The 9,254-nt window shown below is 34.0% G+C and overlaps 1 non-coding gene and 1 pseudogene across 1 annotated transcript; one reads left to right on the top strand and one right to left on the bottom strand.

The window, feature by feature from the left end:
- The first annotated feature begins 416 nt into the window (after positions 1-416).
- On the top strand, positions 417-523 carry LOC114235464 (U6 spliceosomal RNA). Its single transcript, XR_003621630.2, has one exon. It is a non-coding gene; the product is annotated as a U6 spliceosomal RNA (small nuclear RNA).
- A 5,439-nt stretch (positions 524-5,962) lies between these two features.
- Positions 5,963-6,072, bottom strand: LOC114235463 (U6atac minor spliceosomal RNA; annotated as a pseudogene).
- Between the last annotated feature and the right edge of the window lie 3,182 nt (positions 6,073-9,254).

Here is a 9,254-nt window from a genome sequence, read left to right as displayed (position 1 = left end):
TATATCTATCTTTATGTCAATACCACACTTTTAAATTGTCATAGATTTGTAAGACATTGAAATCAGTAAGTGTATTACCTCCAGCTTTGCTTTCCTTTTGCAACATTTGAAGTCCTTTTTGGTTCAATATGAATTTTAGGATGTTCTTTCCTGTTTTTGCAAAAATACCATTGTGATTTTGATAGGCATTACATTGACTCTAAGTTATTTTGGGTAGTATGTACATTTTAACAATATTAATTCTTCCATTCAATGAATACAGGATATATTTCCATTTGTATGTGTCTTCATTGACTTCATTCATTAGTGATGTAGATGTCAGTATACAAGTCGTTCACAGCTTTCACTTACTGCTAGATATTTTATTCTTTTTGATGCTATCATAGATGGGATTGTTTCTTTAATTTCTTTTTCTGGTGCTCACTTTGGCTGCACATATACTAAAATTGGAACAATACAGAGAGGATTAGCATGACCCCTGAGCAAGGACGACATGCAAATTCATGAAGCATTCCATATTTTTTTTGCAGTGACATGGATGAACCTAGAGATTGTCATACTGAATGAAGTAAGTCAGACAGAGAAGAACAAATATCATGTGATATCACTTATATGTGGAATCTAAAAAAAATGGTACAAATGAACTTATTTATAAAACAGAAATAGAGTTACAGATGTAGAAAACAATCTTATGGTTATCGGGGGGAGAGGGGAAGAAGGAATAAATTGGAAGATTGGAATTGACATATACACCCTACTACATATAAAATAGATAGCTAATAAGTACCTACTGTATAGCACAGGGAACTTTACTCAATATGCTGTAATGACCTATATAGGAAAAGAATCTAAAAAAGAGTGGATATATGTATATTTATAACTGATTCACTTTGCTGTACAGCAAAAAGCAACACAACATTGTAAATCAACTCTACTCCAATAAACTTTTTTAAATTTCCTTTTCTGATAGTTCATTGTTAATGTGCAGAACTGCAACTGTGTTTTGCATGTTAATTTTGTATCCTGTGACTTTACTGAATTCAGTTATTAGTTCTAACAGATTTTTTGTGCAGTCTTTAAAGTTTTCTACACATAAGATCCTATCATCTGCAAACAGAGATAGTTCTACTTCTTACTTTCTGATTTGGATGTCTTTTATTTCTTTTCTTGACTAATTTCTCTGGCTAGGACTTCTAGTACCATGCTTAGTTTTTAGAATCCAACCCTCATTTACAAAGTCAACTCTGCATATCAAAGTTGTTACTGTGGAGGTCTTTCTGAGAATGTACGTTAACTAAACAAATAGTTAATCAATTACAAAGATATTAAATTTGTTTTGTAGCATGCATAGTTGTGAATGAGTGTTAATAGGAAAAACGAGTTCATAATTGTAAGTGGTGAAAATACCAGCTATAACAACATAGAGGTACTGTGTTGAAAGTATGATGTGTTTCAAAGTGATTATAAGACTTTCAAACTAATTTCATATAGACATAATTTTTTAAATTTTATGTTGTCTAATGCATAAAACCATTACTAATATTTTACATTTTATAAACTTTGCTTCCATATACCCTTGAGCATTTGTCTTATTTTAATTAAAAAATTTTCTACTTCTGGAAAATTGGGGCTCATATTGCTTCCCACCCCTTTCTACTCTAATATTAGACTCATAATTATATACATGGTTATGCTTCTGGCCATGGTTCTTAAATTCAAAGTATCATCTGGAAACCAATGTCTTAGTTTTTACTTATTACACTAATGAGGAAACTTGGGGAAGTCCTAAAATTCTGCAAACCCCTGTCTCAAATCTATCTTAATAAATATTGCCAAATAGTGGGTTGGTCTGTTAGACTCAGTTACTACAGTTGTCCCTTTGTATCCATGAGGGATTGCTTCTAGAACCCCCCACAGATACCAAAATCCGAGGATGCTCAAGTCCCTTATATAAAATGGCATACAATTTGCGTATAACCTACATATATCCTTCTGTATACTTCGAATTATCTCTAGATTATTTATAGTACCTAAAACAATGTAAATACCATGTAAATGGTTGTAAATACAATGTAAATAGTTGCCAGCATGCAGCAAGTTCAAGTTTTGCTTTCAGGAACTTTCTGGAACTTCTTTTTAGTGAATATTTTTCATCTGTGGCTGATTATATCTGTGGGTTAGGAACTCACAGATATGTAGGGGCAACTGCTTTCTTTTCTGGACACTCCCCATAGTTCACGTTGGAAATGTCAGATATTAACTTATCTGAAAATAACAGGTATTAACTTTGTTAGCTTTCTTTACAGCTAAAAAATGTCCATGTAACACAGTTCTGGCAAGTGGAATCCAAGGAGAAATTTATTGGAGGATTTCTAGAAATTTTTTCCTCCCTGATGAAAGAGGAAAGGAATGCAAGAAGAACTCCTTTTCCAAATCTTATTTTTTCAACCTTTGGAGATGTTTGTATGAGGTTGTGGTAATTAGAGCTGTGACAGTCATCTTGTGGTGATCAAGTGACAAGACTGAAGAATGGAGGATGTAAAATAATGTAAAATGCCAAGAAAAGAAAACAAGAGAAGAAGAGAGGAACAAAAGAGGTGTAAAAACAGACAAAAAAATTAACAAAATGGAAATAGTAAGTCCTTATTTACCAATAATTATTTTAAATATAAATGGATTAAATTTCCCAATCAAATTACATAGAGTGGCTAAATGGATTTAAAAAAAAACAAGATCTAACCAGTATGTTATCTATCAGATATGCATTTTAGAGTTAAGGATACACGAGACTGAAAGTAAATGAATGGAAAAAGATGTTTTATGCAAATGGTAACACAAAGAAATTATGGATAGCTATACCTACATCAGATAAAATAGACTTCAAGTTAAAAGCTGTCACAAGAGACAAAAAAGGTCATTACATAATGATAAAGGGTCACTTCATTAGGAAGACATAACAGTTATAAATATATATATACCCAGTGTCAGAGTACTTAAATATATAAAGCAAATATTAAGAGACCTGAAGTGAGAAATAGACAGCAATACAATAATAGTAAGGGATTTCAATATCCCACTTGAAATAATGGATATTGTAATATCTCCTCTTTCATTTTTAATTATATTTATTTGAGTGTTTTCTCTTTTTTTTCTTATTTCAGCTAAGGGTTTGTTGATTTTGTTTGTCTTTTCAAAATTTTTCTTAGTTTTGTTAATATCTGATATTCAAAAAGAGTACTAAGAACACAAAATGGGGAACGAATAGTCTCTTCAATAAATGGTGTTGGGGAAACTGGGTATTCACATGCAGAAGAATGAAATTGGACCCTTATTTCATACCATACACAAAAATCAACTCGTAATTGATTAAAGACAAACATAAAACTTGAAACCATAAAACTACTAGAAGAGAACATAGAGAAAAATCTTGACATTAGCCTGAGCAATGATTTTTTTGGGTATGACATCAAAAACACAGGAAACAAAAGTAAAAATAGACAAGTGAGATTACATCAAACTAAAAAGCTTTTGCACAGAAAAGGAAACAACGGAGTGAAAAGGCAACCTATGGAATGGGAGAAAATATTTGCAAGCTGAGGGGTTAATATCCAAAACATATAAGGAACTCCTTCAATTCAAAAGCAAAAAAAAAAAAAAAAAAAAACCCAGATAACCCAATTTTAAAAAAGAGCAATGACTAGAATATCAACCAGTTTCTTCAGGAAGACACGCAAATGGCCAACATGTATATAAAATGATGCTCAACATCACTAATCGTCAAAGAAATACAAATCAAAACCACAATATGATATCATCTCACACCTGTTAGAAATGTCATTATCAAAAGATGAAAGATTAACAAGCATTGGTGAGAATGTGGGAAAAAGGGAACCTTTATACACTATTGGTGGGAATGGAAATTGGTTCAGCCATTGTGGAAAACAGTATGGGGTTCCTCAAAAAATTAAAAATAGGATTGCATATGATACAGAAATCCCATTTCTGGGTATATAGCCAAAGGAATGGAAATTAGAATCACCTGATACAAGAGATATCTGCCCTACATGTTTACTGCAGCATTATTCACAATAGCCAAGATATGCAGACAAACTAAATGTTGACCAATGGATGAATGGATAAAAAATGTGTGTGTGTGTGTGTGTGTGTGTGTGTGTGTGTGTGTGTGTGTATATATATATATATATATATATATATATATATATATATATATATGAATTATTAAGCCTAAAAGGGAGGAAATCATGTCAATTGTCCCAACAAGAATAGAGCTAGAAGACATTATGTTAAGAGAACTAGCAAGCCACAGAAAGAAATATACTGCATGATGCCACTTATATGTGGAATCTATAGTCAAATAAAACAGTCAAACTCATAAAATCAGAGGGTATAATAGTGGTTTCCAGGGTCTTGGGGGGACAGGGAAGTGGGGTAATGTTGGTCAAAGATTACAAATTTTCAGTTACACAAGATGAATAAGTTCTGGAAGTCTAATGTACAGTATGGTGACAATAGTTAACACCACTGTATTGTATACTTGAAATTTGGTAAGAGGGTAGATTAAGTATTCTTATCAGGAAAAGGTAACTATGTGATGTGAAGGATAAGTTAATAAACTTCATTGTGGTGACAACGTATATCAAAGGTGTTTATCAATTGTACACCTTAATTATATACATTTTAATCTGTCATTTATACCACTATAAAGTTGAAGAAAATTTTTGAAGATTGAATTCATACCAACTATTTTTTTGATCTCAACAGAATGAAAGTAGAAATCAGTAACATAAGGAAAATGGGAAAATTCACAGATACGTGGAAATTAAACAACACACTCAAAGAACGAATAAATTAAGAAATCACATTGCGGTCAAACATGTACTTGATATGATCTTAAATATGTTAAGGCTTGTTTTGTGGCCTACCATGTGATCTCTACTGGAGAATGTTATGAATGTGCTTTAGAAAAATGTGCATTCTTCTGCTCTTGGGTGGAAAGTTCTGTACATGTCTGTTAGGTTCATTTGGTCTATAGGATTCAAGTTCACTGATTCCTTATTGATTTTCTGTCTGGATAATTTATCTATTATTGAAAGTGGGGTATTGAAGTCTCCTACTATTATTGCATTGCCATCTCTTTCTGTCTTTAGATATATCAATATTTGCTTTATATTATTAAGTCTTCTGATGTTGAGTGTGTATATTTATAAATGTTATATCTCCCTCTTGAATTTACTCTTTTGGTATTATGTAATGACCTTCTTTGTGTCTTATGACACTTTTAGACCTAAAGTTTATTTTATCTATTATTAGCATGGTTACTCCTCCTTCCTTTGTGTTACTATTTGCATGAAATACTTGTTTGCATCTATTCATTTTCAGCTTATATGTGTTTTTAAAGGTAAGATGAGTTTCTTGTAGACAAATATGGTTGGATCCTGTGGTTTTTTTTTTTTTTTAATCCATTTGGCTACTCTGTGCTTTTTGATTGGTGAGTTTAATCAGTTTACATTTAAAGTAATTATTAATAGGTAAGAACATACTATAACATTTTGTTAATGTTTTCTGTCATTTTTCTGTCTATTTTTTTGTTCATTTTCGTCTCCCCCCGCACTGGAAATCTCATAATAAGTATTTTGGCCTGCTTGATATTGTCCTATAAGTGCCGTCATCAGTTTTCTTCATTCTTTATTTATTTACTTATTTATTTGTTCCTGAGACTTGATAATTTTAATTGTCTATCTTCATGTTCACTAAACCTTTCTTCTGTCTGTTCAAATTGATTTTGAACCCCTCTAGTTAATTTTTTAATTTTAGTTACTGTACTTTTTAGCTCCATAATTTCTGTTCAGTTCTTTTTTATAATTTCCATCTTTTGTTGATTTTCTCATTTTGTTTATACATCATTTTCCTGATTTCCTTCCATTCTTTTTAAAATTATTTTTTAACCATATTTAGATGTCACAAAGTAGATGGCAGTGTCTTAACTGTCAGGCCTGAAGGCCTCTTCCATGCATCAAGGGAAAACTAACCTTTTCTCCTTTCAAATAACAGCTGATTTCCTTCAGTTCTTTGTTTGCGTTTTTCCTTAACACTTTGAGCATATTTAAAACATTTGTTTTAAAGTCTTTGTGTAGTAAGTTTGATGTTTTGGGCTTACTCAGGAATGATTTCTTTCAACCTAATTTGTTCATTAGAATGAGCAGTGCTTTCCTATTTCTTTTTATGCCTTGTAATTTCTTTTTTCAAAGCTTGCCATTTGACTGTTAGAATGCAGTAACTTTGGAAATCACATTATCTTCTTTCTCCAAGGTTTGATATTTATATTGTTGAAGGTTATGTTAGTCTGTTTTGAGAGTTCTTCAAACTATTATGCAAAGACTATTCCTTGATGTGTGTGATCACTGAACTCTCTGTTCCTTTAGCTCATGCTCAGCTAATGTTTGACAGAGGTTTCCTTTAATGACAGGAATTGAAACTAAGAAACAACAACAAGAAAAAACAGAGAGTAAGAGAGAGAGAGAGAAAGACACACACACAGAGGGAGAGAGAGAGAGAGAACAACAGCCACCTCTTCCAGTCTTTGCATGCCTATACCACTTAGCTTAGGGATCAGCCCAGGTGAAAGCTTAAGGTTTTCTCAGGACTTTTCTGAGAAAAGTCCTGTGCATGTGAATGGCTTTCTAAATTCTACCATACATATGACTGCTTTTGAATACTTCAATTTCCAAACAAGTCTCACCCCAGCTCCTTCTCTATGCCTTAGGTAGTCTATTGTATGTCCATCTTGTAGTTTTATGAGCAACTCCTGACACTTTTTCTGCCTGGATTCTGAGTTATGCAAAACAGATGAGCACCTGACAGCAGTCCCTCATGTATCCCCAAACTGGTTAGAACAGTTGTACACAGTAGATGGCAAATAACATCTGCTCTGCTCCCTCCAGTTCTGATGGAAGAAGGGGACTGGAAACTGAGCTTCCACCTTCTCAAAACCAAGGCCACTGCCATGCTGAGAAGGGATGGGGCAAGTGTGAATAAGGGTGTTTTTTTCTTGATTGGGTGTTTTCATGGTGTGTAAAGCTTTGACTATTTTCCAGAGCTTGTATCAAGTTGTTTCAGACAGTCCCTAGTTGTGTTTTTAATATTTCTTGGAAGAATGAGAGCTTGGAGCTTCCTAGCCCACCATGCTATCCCCTCTTTATTTTTTGATAAATAAGAATTTACTCTTTTGTTTCCTCTTCTTGGGACGCTCTTCCCCAGATGATTTCCTGGTTGGATCCCTCTCTTCCTTCGTGGTTTTGCTCAAGTGTCACTTGCTCCATGAGACATTTTGTCTCCACTTTGTCCTAACATTCACTATCCCCCTTTCCTTTTTTAAACTTTTCGTTTTGAGGCAATTGTAAACTCACAATAAGTTGTAAGAAATAATATAGAGAAATCCCATATACCATTTACCCAGTTTCCCCCAATGGTAAAAATTTGCAAAACTGCCGTACAATGTCGCAACCAGAATATTGACATTAACACAGACAAGGTACAGAATTATTTCCATCACCCCAAGAGTCCCCTGTGTCACATTTTTATAGCCACACTCATCTCCCCATCTCATTTCACCCCATCTCTGACCCCTGAAAACCACTAATCTGTTCTCCATTTCTATAATTTTGTCATTTCAAGAATGTTATATAAATGGAATCATATAGTAGGTTATCTTTTGGAACTGCCTATTTATTTCAACATAATTCCTTGGACATTTATCCTAATTGTATCAATAGTTTGTTCCTTTTACCGCTGACTTAGAGCCCACCTTACGGGTGTACTAGAGTTTATTTAACCCACTGACAGACATCTAGATTGTTTTTAGTTTTTTTTTACCATTAACAGTAAAGCTGCACTGACCATTTGTGTGAGGTGTCTGTGTGAACGTAAGTTTTCATTTCTCCGGGACAAGTGCCCAAGAGTATAATTGCTTAGTTAAATGGTAAATGCATGTTTCAGAAGACCAGGTTTTTCTTGGAGCTTTCTTGTCTGTGTCTGTTGGCAGTCCCAGATTGGAGGCTTCTATAGTTCTCTGTGTGGGATATAAAGTCTGCAATAAGAAAACCCAGGGAACTTGCTGCCATGGTACACCTCAAGCCCTGTGGTCCCTAGACAGTTTACTTTCTTTTTCTGCCTTTCAGAATCTCCCAATGCTTCCTATTGTGTTTTGTCCAGGGTTTTTAATTTTAAGAGGGAAGATGGCTATGGCTATTCCATCCTACTGAATAAGAAGTCCTTCTTTACTTTCCCCAAAAATCTTATCACCACCTAACATAGTGTACCGGTTACTTATTTATTTACATATTTGCTTATCCTGCATGGGAATAGAATCTCAATAAATCAGGAAATTGTTGTTGTTCTCTGCCATCTCTCTGGAGCATAGAACAGAGCCTGGTTTAATAAAAATGTGTTGAATAAAGAAATGAGTAGGTGGTTGCCAGAGGGAAGGGGGTTTGGGGAATGGAAGGAAAGAGTGAAGGGGGTCAAGAGGTACAAACTCTCAGTTATAAAATAAATAAGTCCGGGTGATGTAATTTACAGCATGTTGACCATAATCAATAATATTGCAGAGCATACTTGAAAGTTGCCAAGAGAGTGAATCCTAAAAGTTAACTTTGTATGTGGGCGAATGGTAACTAGGCTTATTGTGGTAATCATTTCACAATGCATGCACGTATCAGATCATTAGGTCATACACCTAAAACCAATAGAATGTTATATATCAATTATACCTCTATTTAAAAAAAATGAAAGAGAGAAAAACAAAACAAAACAAAAAAGAAATTAGTACATGACTGTTCCCTTTCTTTTCTTTACAGTACTTCCTTGGTGTAGATTTCTAGTAAACTATAAATTTACTAGATCACAGTGCAATAACATTTTTGTGAATATTGAAAAATGTTACGATTTTTTCTCCAAAAGATTAGATCACTTTGCACTGACACCATTAAAAAAAATCTCTGTACAATTTTCACCTTTTAGTAGTTCATGTCTGCAAAGGGGAACATCATCTCACAGTGGGTAAGGAGAAAAATCACCTGTGTACTTTCCTTCCCTCAGACCCCATCCTTAGGGCCAGGCACATCACCTGCATTCTCCTGGCCAAGTCAGTCACTTCCTCTTGCTGTGTTCTTGCAGCAGCCTCTCTCCACCAGCCTTCTGGAGTCCCAGCCTCACCCTCCTGCTGTATCCAGGCC

Source organism: Balaenoptera acutorostrata, chromosome 6, assembly GCF_949987535.1.
Source record: "Balaenoptera acutorostrata chromosome 6, mBalAcu1.1, whole genome shotgun sequence".
Lineage (NCBI taxonomy): Eukaryota > Metazoa > Chordata > Mammalia > Artiodactyla > Balaenopteridae > Balaenoptera > Balaenoptera acutorostrata.
The sequence above is the reverse complement of the archived record's forward strand: the minus strand, read 5'-3'. Positions and strand labels throughout refer to the sequence as shown.